This window comes from Phodopus roborovskii, unplaced genomic scaffold, assembly GCF_943737965.1.
Source record: "Phodopus roborovskii unplaced genomic scaffold, PHOROB, whole genome shotgun sequence".
Taxonomy (NCBI): domain Eukaryota; kingdom Metazoa; phylum Chordata; class Mammalia; order Rodentia; family Cricetidae; genus Phodopus; species Phodopus roborovskii.
The window spans coordinates 25,452,457-25,467,814 of NW_026126517.1; the positions used below are offsets into that span (position 1 = coordinate 25,452,457).

General features: G+C 42.6%; 1 long non-coding RNA gene across 1 annotated transcript in view; it reads left to right on the top strand.

The window, feature by feature from the left end:
- The first annotated feature begins 1,616 nt into the window (after positions 1–1,616).
- Positions 1,617–15,358, top strand: part of LOC127231663 (uncharacterized) — a 79,020-nt gene continuing 65,278 nt past the window's right edge. Inside the window, exon 1 of the long non-coding RNA XR_007835294.1 lies at positions 1,617–1,873. This is a non-coding gene — a long non-coding RNA (uncharacterized LOC127231663). The remainder of the gene's footprint in view (positions 1,874–15,358) is intronic.

Sequence of the window (15,358 nt, forward strand, 5' to 3'; positions counted from 1 at the left end):
GTGAAATATCTATGGTGATGTATCTTTCTGCCCATCCCCCCAAGGCAAAAACACATAAACAATCTATATAGCATTCTGTTCTGTGGGTGGAAGCTAAAATTGGCTCCAATTTCTATACTATTGCCCATGCAAGTATATCTGAAAATTTCTAGATGAGCCCATAGACTCCTTTCTATTCCATAAAGTTCCTGAGTTGCAGACCAAAGAGACTCAGGCTAAAACTGAAGCTGTTGGGAAACATGGGCTATATCACATTGAACTGAGCAAAATGAGAACATACAACCTCTCAAAAGACAGATGCCTAAGTATCACAAACCGCCATCAGTGGAGAGCCTACTGTCACTTCTATAAACCAATGCTTCAGGCTTCTTCAGTCCATTCAAGATCCAAACCCCAGGGAGAACACCTCATCGCTCTAGAGTATCTTACCTGTTTACAGCTTGGCCATGGATGGCAGAGCACCCAGATTGACAATGCAAGTACCATATTCATGGCAGACAATGCCCTTCTGGAAGTCAAATTGGATTTCAGTGCACTTCCCATAACAAGGAGAACAGAAATTTAACTTCAGGTTCACATATTTATCTTTGTAACCACTAATCTGTGGTGGGGCATGTTTTAGTACATGCCTTTCTTTCCATGGATTATACTAATTCCTAAGTTCACCTGACTTGGAAAACTCCCACAACTCCCACTGACTGTTTTGCTATCAGATCTTAGCTTGTATTTTTTTTTATACTGTAAGGCATGTTCTGTGACTACCAATCACAACAGTGCTTGTTCCCTTTATTTTGTTCGAAAGACAGAAAGATGTCCTGTCATCTCACATAAGCAGAAAATCCCCCGAGATCCTGACTATCCTTGAAGTGTTTGTCCCAGCATAGGAGAGAATTTGCCCGAAGAAGAGCTAAAGGAGGACCAGAACTGGCACCTGAAGTCAGGTGTTGGAAATGAGGTGAGAATGGAGGTACAGAAATGGGCATGTGCCACACACACCTACAAGCCCCTGCCTCAGAGCCATCAGATGAAACACCTGCAAACAGTGTGCCTTGGCCAATATCTATACAATGACTTCACGAAACTGTCTAAACTGCAAGCCTATGCATTCAAGGAAGCTAGGCTATCCTGCAACCCTTAGCAAGCATGTTCGGCATCCTGTCAGAAGGCAGGAAGTGGATCGTTGCCTTCATTTTTCAGTCACCTGAAAAAAAACAAAATCCAGGAATGTGGAACACAAAGATGCATGCATGGACTCTGCCAATAAATACCCTGTACCAAAAATAACAGAGCTCCACCCAATGAGGTTGTTGAATTGAACTGGATACTTTATGCCCATGGCACTCCTGAAACTGTGTAACAATCACCAGCAGAGCTTACATGACAGGTCTTCTAGGTAAAATGACAAGGGATAACATTTCTACATGCCTCCTATGTAATAGGCACTGTGTAAGGCACTTTACATAATCAGTCTCAGTTAACGACTAAGCAGCATACTGTGGCCTGTCGTGGTCAATGGCGATTGCACCCCCTCCAGGATTACTTCCTATCCTGCAGTGGCTGGTTTAAAAACTACACTTCCCAGAATGCCTTGCAGCTTATAGTCCTCGTGTGATTTTGATTCATCCATTTGGAAGTCAGAACCGGAACTCCTCACTGAGCTAAGTAGGGTGATAAGGAGTTTGAAGTGTGCTATTCGGTTTTCTGATGCATACCCAGATGGTCTAACAGTTTGACTCTGGAGTCAGCGGTGGTAATGACAGATTCCAAATCTCTTCGTTTCCGGTGTTCTTGGACTACTTCTGTGATGATGTGATCCTGCGTTCAGAAGTTTGGACAGTGGCCTCCTGTTTCCCCCGCTTTCTGACTGGCAGATGTAAGTGTCCTCTTAGCTGGCTGTAAAGTGATGGCATTTTGAAACTTCTTAATATTGGCTGAGGCTACAGTCTGCTCCTTCGTGTCTTTCAACAATTTTATAAGTACCTGGCCCCCTATATTCTATCCTTTTCTGCTTAAGGAACCCTAAGTGTTCATGTTTATCTCCAGTGAAGACCGATGCAGTCATTTTATAGGTGAGAAAACTAAGGCAAAGAATAATTACGTGCATCATCTAAGATCGTGGAAGCAGTGGGTATGGAAATTTGCGCCCTGAAAGTTTGCTGGCTTTGCTGGTATTTGACGCCACACCCTCCATACTTTCATCCTAACTTCGAATTGAAACTTTCTATGTGTTATAAAATATGTTAAATTACACAGATATGGAAGTTATAAACAAAGCAGAGAACTTTCTTCTAGCTCTCCTGATAGTTGTAAGTGCCTTTAAATTGCAGTGTACCCTGTTACTGGTTTGCATTGGAAAGGGGCATGTAGCGTTTGAAAGCACACAGTGTATGCACATCGAAAGCAGGTTGTGAAAGAGCTGGCAGCTAAAGGGATTCATTTCAAAGTTGATTGGCATATAATTCAGTGGAGATATTGGTAAGAACAAATGGAGAAAGCTAGGAAGAATGGAAGGAAAGAGTGAGTATATAGGCCGACACCCTTCCCTTCCATGGAACTCTTTGATGGGTCTCCAGGCTACCCCCCACAGTCCCCGGACCAGCAGCTTTAATGACTTTGTCACATCTGTTCCCATTTGGGACTCTAAAGAAAAAGGTAAGCCATGAGTAGGGAACTTGAAAGGAGTGAGCTGCCCCACTGGAAATCCCTTTCTAGTGCTGAGCAGGGAGGACTTGGTGGCTGGGTCATATGACACATCTGATCACTGCTGACTGAGGAAGAAAGCTCTGGAGAAATGACTGATATTCCCAATAGTGGTGTAATCTGCTGTTGGCACAGGAAATACTCCAGGGATGTGAGCTTCTGATAAAGCTACAGAAGGAGTGGGGCCAGGACTATGCCCCAGGAAGGAATTTCAACTGCAAGTTTCAAACCTGAGAGTGACTTGAAAGAAATACCCTCAAAGTTAGGGATAAAACCGGGGCTTGACAGTCAATAATAATGAATAATTATAGAGACATACCCAAAGTTCCCTGAGGGATAAAGTTTTATTTTCTTTAGAGATTTACACTTCCATGCTACAGATATTTCTCTTTGCCATATATTTATTTAAAGAATCACCTTCAACAAACTAGATCTACTTGGTGCCCAGATTCACAGGCTACATACATGTTTTCCCCTGAGGTAATGCAAAAGCATCATGTCCTAATTGCTGTCAAGAGGAAATTAATCATTTGGGCCTTGGATTTGTGGATCTATAGATAAAACTGGTATCAACACCACAAATTCTACAGAAAACCAACAAGAAAAATGAATAGGAAATCATTTTTAAAATTTGATTACATTGTATTTTGTTTATTTTGCTTGCATGGGTGTATGCATCTCAGAAGGTTGCACACATGCCTCAATACATGTGTGGAAGTTAGAAGACACAACTTTTGAGAGTTGGTTTTCTTCTTCTGTCATGGGAGTCCTGGGGATCAAAACTAGGGTAGTTAGGATTGGCGATGGGCATATTTACCCACTGAGCCATCCTGCTGAGCCATCATGCCAAACTATCTAATAGGAAATCTTGAGGCAAAGGTAATTTATTAGTTAGGGTTCTCTAGAGGAACAGAACAAATAGAATGAATCTCTTTATAAATATAAAAAAAGGCAATTTGTTAGTGTGTCTTGTAGGCTGTGGTCCAGCTAGTCCAACAGTGGTTGTCTATCAACAGAGAGTCCTAAGAATCCAGTAGTTGGATGTCTCAGCTGGTCTTCAGTATATGCTGTAGTCTCAAAGAAGTAGGCTAATGCCAGTGAAGGAATGCACTGGCCAGTGAGAGGAAAAGCAAGCAGGCAAAGAGAGAGCAAGCTTCCTTGTCCTTTATATAGCCTGCCAGCACAAGGCATGGCCCAGATTAAAGATGGGTCTTTCCACCTCAGAAGATTCAGATCAAAGGTGTGTACTCCCACTTAAAATTATTTAATTAAGAAAACAAAACAAAACAAAAACCCCAAACCCCTCACAGTTGTACCCAGTTGATGGGAGATGTCATTCTGTATATGTTTTTCATACTGGTTAATAAATAAAGCACTGTTGGCCAATAGGAAAGGAAGATAGGAGGGACTAGGAGACAAGGAGGAAGAGAAAGGAGTAAGGAGGAGCCAACATGGAGAGTCTGGAGAGAATAGAACCGCCAGCCGCCTCTCACTGGTAAGACCATGTGGAAATACATAGAAATGGGTTAATACTTAAGACAGAGCTAGCCTATAAGAAACAAGTAACTGGGCCAACAGAATTATATCTAATACAGAGTCTCAGTGTGTTAATTGGGGCTGGCGCGGCGGTGGGACCTTACGCGTTACAGATGGCAACCAAGAAGAGCCATAACAGATGGACTTCAAAGATGCTCAGGTGAAACACATGTCACGGGTGGATGGCTTTATTTGTTTTAAGAAGCAGGGATCTGTGGTCCTTTGCTGTCAGTTTATCAGTTGACATTTCCAGACAATTGCCATGTATCAATGAACAGTTTCTCCTTCAATCACTCAACTCTATTCAAAATATAGAGACATGATTAACACCCACTATCCATCCATATAATATGCATACACTTTCAACTATATACTGGGTTCTCAGGGCCTCTAAGACATGCCAATCCTATAACTGCAACAGTAAACCAAACATAAATGAAGCACTTACAACTGTTTCTTCCCCTCCCCATTCGAGAGTAGAATTGCTTCTTCTTTGTTCCAGTGTAGTTAGACTCTACAGTGTGGCTGTGTGACTGGCCAATGAAGTGTGAGGGGAAGTGACAGGTGTCATTCCCTGCAGAAGCTCTGAGGGCCAATTCTTGCTTTAGAACGGTCTCACTTCCCTTTTATAGTGTGACTGGCAATGTTACAGTACCAGCTCCTTTGTTAGCCTGGTTCCTGGAGCCAAGCAATATAGAATCAATTCCCTGAGACTTTTAGCAAGAGTGAGAAATACCCCTATGCTTCTGTCAAGACTATAGCTGAGGTTGCTTCTTATTGTAGCATAACTTAGCCTAATCTGACTTATACAAGGCAGTCCTATAAAACTAACATTTATTGAATGCTTACTATATTCTGAGCATTGTGCTTAGGGCTTTATATGCATTATCTCATTGAAGTCTTGTAAAAGCACCATAAGATGTATGTATATGATATTACTTCTGTTTTATAGATGTTGAACTGAGTCCCAGAGCTAAGTTCAACCCGTGCTGTCATTTAAAGCTAAAATGGAATTTTAGAATCTAGTTTGCCTGGATATAGAATCTATGGACTTAACTACTGACTAGGTCTATTATGTGTTTCTGTAACCAGCTATCTGACACTGGGTCATGTCTAAAATTCTAGTGGCTGAAAAATGTGAACAATGGGGTGCTATGAGACCAAATCCAGCCTGGAGATTAGCATTAATCCCATCAGTGGGGTGGTCATGTCTATGTTACCACAAGTCCTACTTAGCTTTGATTGTCAACTTGGCACAGCCTAGGGTCACCTGAGGTGGAGGATCTCAATTGAGGGATTGCCCAGATGATATTGTCCTATGGACATGTCTATGTGAGATTGTCTTTCTTTATTATTGTCAGAGGAGGGCCTAGCCCACTGTGGGCAGCACCATCCCCACACTGTATAGGAAAGCAAGCCAGGCAGCAGCATTCCTCCATGGTTTTTGCTTCAGTCCCTACCCTGGCTTCTCTCAATGATGGACTGTGACCTGGAAGTATAAGCTGAATTAACCCTCTCCTCCACTAAGCTGTTTTTGCCAGAATATTTTTTTTTTTTTATCACAGCAACAGGAGGAAAACTAGATTGCCTCACTGTAGGTCCTGCCTTTTTAAAAAAAGGTGCCCAACCTCAATATTACTGCACTGGGAACCCAGCCTCTCCACATATGAATCCTCGTGAAAAACAAAAACAAACAAAGAAACAAACAAAACACATAGAAGCCATTGGGCCATATAATTTTTAGTCAAAAAAATTTGAAATAGGCTGTAAGTGCTCTGAGTGTTTTAAAAGAGGAGTGTTCAGTACACATTAGAACTTCTTGGGAAGAGATTAATGGAAAAAGTGAGAATTGCAACATGGATAACTGTTAGAGAGGAAAAATAGAAGCTGTAATGTTCTCTGGCCTTTTTAAAATGGGAAGGGGGAGGGAATAGGCCTCATCTGTCTGGGTGAAATAAGGCAATACAATGGCTGTGCCAAATCTGGAAATTGGTTTAGTCTACCCGTAAGAGCAGCGCAGTCAGAAAGGGGTGATAAGGTATTTACCCAAATTACTATCATAAGTCAGGCAAGCTGGAATCCTCTGTAATGGTGTTAAGATGTACCAAAGCAAGATAAAGCAGAAACCTCCTCACCATGGCAGGTGTGGAACAAGAAGCCGGTAGCAGGAGAGGCAGCACAATGACCCAGATGCTGAGCACACAGCTGTCTCTGTCCTACTCCAGAAGGTGTTGGTAGAGAAATAACCCAACTGGATTAGTGCAAGTCGGCAAGAGAAATACGTCTTCTGTTGCCAATGCCAATGACCAGAAGAGCTAGTGGGGTAACAAAGCCACCCGCTACATTTTATCTCTGTGACATAGGATCCATCATAGAATGACACTACAGCTTCTTAGTGTCCTCAGAGGGGTCCACACATGGGACAGAGTCTCAGAGTCTCCCTCATCAGTTTCCCAGATTCTGCGCTTGGTGGTCTGGAGTGTACCAAGAGTCTTGTTCTATTGCCCAGGTCCCATGTGCTTTCAACACTAATAATCTTTGAAAATTAATTAGAAACCCATTCCACAATAACATCAAAGAAAATGTATCTCTGGAAGTTAAGGAAAGCTTACAATAAAAATAACAGAAATGTAGGAAATAATGTAATGGTTTTTCTAAAATATATTCATATTCCTTTAAGAATTTAATGATGAAAAAGTAACTCCAAGATGGGCAAAAGAAAATTGAAATGAGATAGTCCATGGACCTCTAAAATTATACCTGAACGTGTTGGTTCATTTGTATCTTTGTTGGAGAAATCCAAATTTTCATTAGGTTTCTCAAAGAAGCTGTGATTCAAAATATTTAGTATCTTGAAGCGCCACTGATGTTGGGCTTTTAAGGGCAGTGTGAGTGACACAGGAAGAGGGAACACATCAGAAAAGCTTGTGGTACTGTGAGTTTCAGTGGAGTGTGCAATACCTACAGAGCAATGGTAGAAAACAGTGTCAGTAAAGGTCAAGATCACACAAGGCCTTGAATGCCAGTTATTTGTAATATAATAAGAAGCCATTGGAGGTTTGGAGGAAGAAAAATAATGTGTGGAGTCTGCTTCTGGAAGATAAAACTGTGTGCAGGAGTGATGGGAGAGGAGACAGAACACTAGAGACAGCCAGCAGCAGGTCCTAACAGGAAGGTGAATAAGTAGAAAGCTGTAAACAGAAGCAAGGCATACTACACTTGACCCCTCCACGTCTTCCACACTCACAGGATCAATCAAACATGGACCTGAATAAAATCGTACTAGTATTGAACAGGGGCTGGACTTACATTTTTCTTGTGATTATTAGGCAATCCCATAAAGCAACCACTTACATAACATTTATATTGTCGTGGGTATTTAATAAGTCATCTAGAGATTACTCATGCAAATTTCCTATCATTTAATGTAAGTGGACTAGGCATCCTTGAATTCTTACATCTACAGGGGTCTAGACCTAATGCCCCATGTAGTGGAGGCCTGACTTTAGTTGACAGCAAGATGGAGTCAGGATGAAAACCTGAGATTGATTGACAGAGAAAAGGATTTGTCATTTTCAGGAAAAGTTGTTAGGTGTAATAGCAACTAATATTTATTGAACAAAACTATGACCCAGGCAGTGACAATGTGACTTCAGTGCATTACTCCTAAAACCTGCTCAAAACCTCTACAAAGCAGCTAATTTTATTTTCCTCTGCTGTAGATGAGGAGATATGGACACAAAGATGCATGTCCAAAGACCAAACAGCCAAGTCAGAGAGGAGTGGAACCTGGAACTAGAGCCTATAAAAGCATGAAAAGCCATTTTTAACCATCATTATTTTTTTTTCAATAGAAGTCAGCATGAGTTCAAATTTAGGCTTATTTCAGTACACCATTTGAATGTCCATGGGGTGATGTCTACAGCGCATTTGGAAAAGTAGAACTGGAGTTTGAAACAGCGATCAGAAAGGGGATAGATAGTACAGCATCAGGGGTGGTTTAAAGGGCAGTAAAGTCCAAAGGTGGGACCCAGTGACCTCTGTTGGGGGAGAGAAGGGAGGAAAGGTCACTAACATGCAAGCTGGAGAGAGCAATGGCAGTGAGTGGTGGATGGTAGAAGCAGAGAGGTCACCAAAGAGGAGGAACTGAGAAGGAGCCTTTGAAGTTGTCAATTAAGAACACTCAGCAGAGAGTAATTTGAGTTGATTATTTAACAGGAGTCCGAAGGAAAATGTTCCAGGGTGACCGGGTAGAGATGAGAGACAGAGACTGCATTTGCAGTGGTTGGGAAGCAACATGAAGGTAGGTAGTTCAAGGATGTAGCAGAGTTACAAAAGATTTTCATTTGCTTTGACATGTGATACTTGAGCAGGTGGAGGCTGTGGGGTAGAGGCAGGGCAGGGGAGTTGTTAACTGCGCAAGGGAAAGTAGGAAGAGAGGATGGCATGACCCGATGAAGTACTGGGGAATGACTCGCCATGGGCGGGTAGCAAAATGTTCTGTTTTCTAATAGAAGAGAAACTGTAGATAGATGAATCTGAGGAATTAGAGGTAGAGAGAAAGAAGGGTGTGGCAGTCATGACTGATGGCTGTTTTTCTGAGGAAAAGGGACAGAAAAGAGTGGCCACGTTTGGCAGGAACATCGATAAGAAGACAGCCCAGCAGAGCCTGCAAAGTTAATGTAATACACTTGTCCCTGGGTGCTAAGACTTCTCTGGTACTGGGAAGATAAATTATATTAGTTTTGTAAAGCTGTCACCATGCTGGACATGGTGACACACACCTGTAACCCCAATACTTGGGAGGTGGAGACAGGAAGGTCAAGGGTTCAAAATCATCCTCTGGTTACCTAGTAAATTGCAGGATAGCCTGGGATATACTACACCTTGTCTCAAAAATGAATGAATGACTGAATATAAAACTGCTATTAATATTACCATCACTGTTGATAGGGCTGTAATAATAGTCTGGATGTACAAATAGAATTTCCATGATTAATCTAGGCATATAACCAATACCCTCCACCCCACTCCCAGAAACACTCTTAACCCATTCTTCTGAGAATACATGCTTTTTGTTGGGCCCTGTACCCGCTAGCATCTTTGGCTAGAGAAGTCACTGAGGAGTGATTGAGGACTCAAGATGTCCCAAATACCTCAGAAATCTGAATGACAGAGTTGCCACTTGGGTTTTTCAAGGGGTAGCTTTGTTACACGCTTGTAGTACAAGTCTTATTAAGTCTTATTAAGTTCAGGTGAACAGAGAGGCTAATTATCTCTCACTGGGGCCAATTAAATGGGGCTGGACAGATTTCTTGTAATCTTTGCCGTCGATGAACTCTAATGTCAAAGAGGTTAAGAGGGTCATCCAAAGTCACATAGCAGGTTGCTGAGTTGGACTGTAGACCCAGATCTCTACAACCAATGCTTCTTTGTCTAGGCCTTAAAGAGTGGCTTGTGTACAGAATGTCACTAGGAAGTTTCTTCCTACAAAGACCTTCCATAGTCTTTTCAAATACCCTTGGGTTTCCTCCTGAGTGGAGTGTAAATGCTCTCAGTGGTTTGGCGTCCAGGTCCAGGTGCTGTGATGGTCCCCGTTCCTGTCAGCAAGATTGAGGAGTGCCTGGGTAGATGGTAAAATATACCACCAAGTGTGTTTCAAGGGTACATTTGGAAAGAATGAAGCAAGGCAAGAAGACTCATCTTGAGTACTGCCATCCATGGGGAGTCAGGATGGAATCAAAGGAGGGAAAGGAGAAAGCCTGGAATGTGCCCCAGGGTATGATTTATTTAGTTCTGCCACACCCTCCCCACTGTGATGGGCTATGACTTCTGAGTGTGTCAGAACTTGTCCCTTCACTTGTTTCCTTTGTAGTCTTAAAAACTCTACATTTTATGTGGTGTGTACATGTATACAGCCGTGTGAGGACAGCTTGAGAGAACTGCTTCTCTCTGCATCGTGGATTCTAGGGATTGATGGCAGTTGGCAGACCAGTACCAAGCATCTTTACCCACTGAACCCTGTCTCCAGCCTTAATTTGCTTTGCTTAGGTATGTGTTCATGGAGTTAGAAAAGCCTGGCAAACTCTGACACACAAATGTTTCTTGATGTTTTTATCATGTAGCAGGCATTAGTTTCCTATTGTTTCTCCAGTGTGGTACCACAAATGCAATGGCTGAAAGCATCACACATGTATTATTCCCATAGGGTCCCAGGCACTGGAACTCTGAAATGACATTTGTTGGGCTTCCACCAAGAAGTTAGTAGGTATGGTTCTTAGACAAGCTCAAAGAAAGAATTTGTGTTCCGTTTCTATTGGTGACCTTGCTAGCTACACCTCTCTTCCATTTTCAAAGCCAGTAGCTGAGACTCTTTAAAACTCTTTTTGTCTCTGTGTCTATCTTCTGTGTCACCCTGGCTTCTCAGTCTTCACTCCTGTAAGGACACCCTGGGATTTCAGGGTGGCCACCCTAAGTAACCCAGGATCATCTCATCTCTAGATCTGTTACTTAACCACATTGGCAGTGTCTCTATTGGATATGAGGAAATTCTTCTTTTCAATAGCAAATAACCCCCTTCCCCCAAGATGTCTGTACTTCCATCTTGTGGAAAGGCCATTAGTCAGCCTATCACAAGATAAGGAACCAACAGACATTGCTGTGGCTATTTTTCAATTAATCGATGAGCAAGTATTTGTTGGGCATACTATGTAGTCCAGCCCTGACATAAGAAGGGTGGGAAATATACACCACATGAGACATGCTCTCTTCCCTCAAGAATCTCCTGCTCAAAAACAATTAGACTTTAAACTCTGTGGTACTTGCTGTAAGTGCCGCAGGGCTACACAAAACACTCTCTGGTGTTGTACAGATTGGAGCAATCTATGAAATTTTCATGGGGAAAATCCAAAGGCTTAAAATAAATGTGTAGCATATAGATGGAGTGGGAAGGGGAGAAGCAATTGAAATGGGTTGGGTTATGGAAGTCAAAATGAGGCCACAGGAACGGAACAAGGCTAAGAAACAGATTGCCTGGGATCAGGGGTCACGAGCCAAATCCAGCCTTCCGTCTCTTTTTATAAATAAAAGTTTTTATTAGAACAGCCATGCTTACTTGAAATATGACTTCTTTTATGCTTTAATGACAGAGATGGACAATTCTAACTGAAATCAAATAGCCTGGAAAGCTTAAATATTTTACTTCTGGCCCTTTATGGAAAAAATTGGCAACCCCTACCCTACATGAAGAATGCTCACCAAGGCCCTTTGCAAGAAAGGCACAAGAGAAGACTTAGAGCCAAGTACACCAATAAGGGGTCTGGTCCACCTCACTCCCCTTTTGTTTGGGTTAGCACAGTTTCTTATTCTTAGTACTTCCACTGAACACTGGAGTTTCAGACTCTTCAAAGCTTGCAATAGTTGTCTCATTTTGGGGTTACTAGTGTTGACAAAACAGCTCTCACATCAAAGGAATAAAAGACATGACTTATTCTGGAGCCAAATATGAGTGACCATTGACTAGGGACACTGACAGATCTCCCCAAATACCATGTTCTGATGAGGTAGCACTGAACTTTTTATAGTGACAGAACAAAGAACCATACATCAAGACCCTTTTCAGATACATTGGTAGTGACATCAGGTAGGCCATATGGGGAGAGCTCTGCTATAGGCCTTGGATGCAGTCCGACAACACTCTTAGATCTTTGATTGGTGGGAAATTGGCATTTTGTTATGTTAAAACACTCCAAAAGTCTTTATCTCTTTGGCAGGATGGTAGTTCCGACACGGATGGAGGCAAGGAATGGCTATTCAGTAAACTAAAGATTGCCACAAATCAATTATAATTTGGCCCAGAAACTGCAGTGTTTCAACCCCTCTGCATAACCAGTCAGTTTTTACAGTTAGCTTCTGTGCAGGACTACTCATCCACACTTGCTACTGAAGGTGTGCTCAGGCAAGAGCTATGGGGTGGCAGTGATAGCAAAACAGAGGTTTGGGTGGTTCATTCCTTGAGCTCATGAGCTAATCCTTACCGGTTCCAAACTTTTCTGTCTCCTTACAGAATATACAAGGGGCCATCATAGCTCTTATCTGCAAGCTGGGGCACCTAAAACATCAGTCTAAGGAAGGACAGATGTTTTGGGTGCTCCTTAAAGGAAGCAGCCTGTCACTGCTCTCACACACTTGCATGACGATTTCAAGGGAACACATGGACCGTTGTCAGTGCCTGCCTCCTGAAGGCTCAGATTCAGACTTGCAGCTAGTTCACGCCATTCCATGCTTCTGAATGAAACTTCAGAGAGCCCCACCTTCCCTAAGTCTCTTCCACATCAAAAGGGGAGCGGACAAGAGGAAAGGCAGCTCCTAGGAGTCAAGTTTGTTTTGTGCATACACTACAGAGGAAACAAGGAAAACTTGTCTCTGCTATCCCAGGAGCTCAGAGCCAAGTAGAAGGCTCAGCATAGACATACTGTGTTAAATAAAGAGATGGCAGACCCTGATGAAGGGGTGGGGGAGAGAAATGGGAAGTGTGACAGGAGTTTCTGGAAAGGAGGAGATGGGCATGAGGTGCATACTCTGGGAGAAGTCTGGAGAGTGCCTTGGGAAACATGGTATTGAGTTTAGTCTTGAGCAGTCAGTCTCATTTATATCGGGAGAGTGGACAGGAAATATATACTAGGTGTAAGGGAGACGGCGGTAGAAGTTTGGCATTGCACTTATGAATGACAGTCCAGAAAAATAAGTAACTAAATATCTAGGAAGTTAGGACCCTGAGATGTACATCTGAATGAAGTATGCAAAACTTCACAGAGCCCATCATACCTGCTGTAGAGTCTCCCTATGCATGAGAGGCTAATTCATCAGTCTTCAAATACATATGAGATTAAGAGAAAAAGGTATGAGACGACAATGTATGATAATTGCCAAATGGGTATTATAGACAATAACTGTTGTGACTGGGTCCTTCCCAGTGGGGATGGCTCTCCTATGGAATGTTATTTTTTTTTAAGCCAGTTGTATTTTGACAGGGCATTACCAGATTTTGCGGATGATCACTTCTGCTTGCTCCCATTGAAGGATGAAAGAGATGAATACACTATGAGGGTGATATATTCTTGCTTTTTACAGCCCTGGGACCTTTCTTCCCACAAGTCTCTTCAGGGTTCTTTCTTGTCCCAACCACAGCCTCTGCTGGTATCTTCTATTCATCTGAAGGGTTTTACACTGACTAGCAGCTAAGTCATGCAAATGGCGAAAACAAGCAGAGTGATAAGTGCACAAGGCCATCCACTGTCACTCTTGACTAAGCAACACATACCCAGTGTAAAGTTGGCTTGGCAGTGCTCCAGGTTGTAGAAACATGTGATGGTAGACTCGCTGTCTACTGGATCCCTGGCTATAGTTCTCTTGTGTCAGGATTTTGCCAATGACCATGTTTCCTAGGCCTAATAACTAGGCTCTGAGACTTAATGCTTTTCTTAATAGAACCCTCTAGCTTCTCCGTGTACATCTGCATGGAAGAGCTTAAGACTCATTCTGTTTGCTTCAGGCTTTCTATGGAGATTTGTAGACTTGGCCTGTTGATGCAAGCTACCTGCAATACCACATCCATCCTGATATTCAGAGAGTAAGTCATGGAGGTGTGAAAATTCTCTATGGAGAAGTCACAGAGAGACCAGGGTGAGACACCTCGCCGATGCAGTGTTGAGACTGTCCTAGTCGGAAGCCATCCTTCTCAGGAGTTTCCTCAGCTCTGGGTTGTCTTTGCAGTCTCATGGGAGGCTATTTGCTTTAGCCTTTCTACATTCTGTTTTCCAAAGATGAGTACAATGAGGCTTTCTTAGCTGCTCTTCAATACAAGCTGATGGGACATTGTGGCACTGCCATCAAGAAGTGACCAGGAAAAAGCAATGACATCGAGGTCAGGAAAGGTCAGCAGCATCTACATGCTTCTCTTGAAAAGCTTATCTGGGGGACAGTAGCTCTTGAATCCCAGTTGCCACTCTATGAGAAACCCAAACCACATAGAAAGGCTAGGGGCAGTGCTTAGATTAACAGTGTCAGCTGATACTGCCCAGCAGATGTGCTATTATGCAACCTGTTGATTCCAGGCTGCAGGCAGGGCTTTCAAACACTTTTCTCCAACAGCAGAGTGAAGACCAAGGCATGTTGAATCATACACATGCCCAATGGCCCTGCTCAAACTCCAGCATCATGGAACCTGTTAAAATAAAATGTTACACTCTCTAACACTAAGTCCAGGGTGGTTTGTCATGCAATTAATAGTAACTGGAATGCTGACCCAGCCTTAGCTTTCAGATAAAAGTACAATCCCCGTGCTGCTTCACTGTTCACATCTGTCTGAAGTCTAGTTTACTGTGTTTCCAGCATTCTCCTGGAATAGTTTCTAGAATCATTTTTCCTCTTTACCAGTTTTCCCTCTTCTCTCTCTCTCTGTGTGTGTGTGTGTGTGTGTGTGTGTGTGTGTGTGTGTGTGTGTGTGTGTGATTTTACTTAGTGTTAAAATTCTTACACTCTGATGAAGACACTAGTAGGTGTGTGTGTGTGTGTGTTAGCACATGCACGCGTGTGTGCTGATACTTAGTGTCCAAGAGGCCAGATGAGGGCACCAGATCCCCTGAAACTGGAGTTAATGGCCTTAAACCACTGCGTGGGTGCTGGGAGCCACACTCAAGTGCTCTGCAAGAGCACCACATGCTCATAACTAATGAGCCATCTCTCCAGCCCCATCTTAGTCTTTTTTAAACATTCTATTCTCTTTTCATTAACAACAGCAGCTAATATTTATTGGATACTTCATTTGTGCCCCACTCTGTACTAATGTCTTCTCATTTACTTAAGAATTCTCTTGCATTAGCTTCCATCACTATCCACATTTTCTAGAAGGGGGAATGGAGGCTGTGAGACCATGGTTGGTTGGCTTACAGCCATCTCAATAGTAATTGGGATACAGCCTCAAGTCAAGACCTGTTGACTGAAAGTCTGATAGAGATATGTGATTGCTGATTAATATATATTTATATTGTTATCTTTCCAAAGTTGTGTTTATATTAACGTCATAATTGGGTGGGATATATGCATTAATCAAGAGATTCAC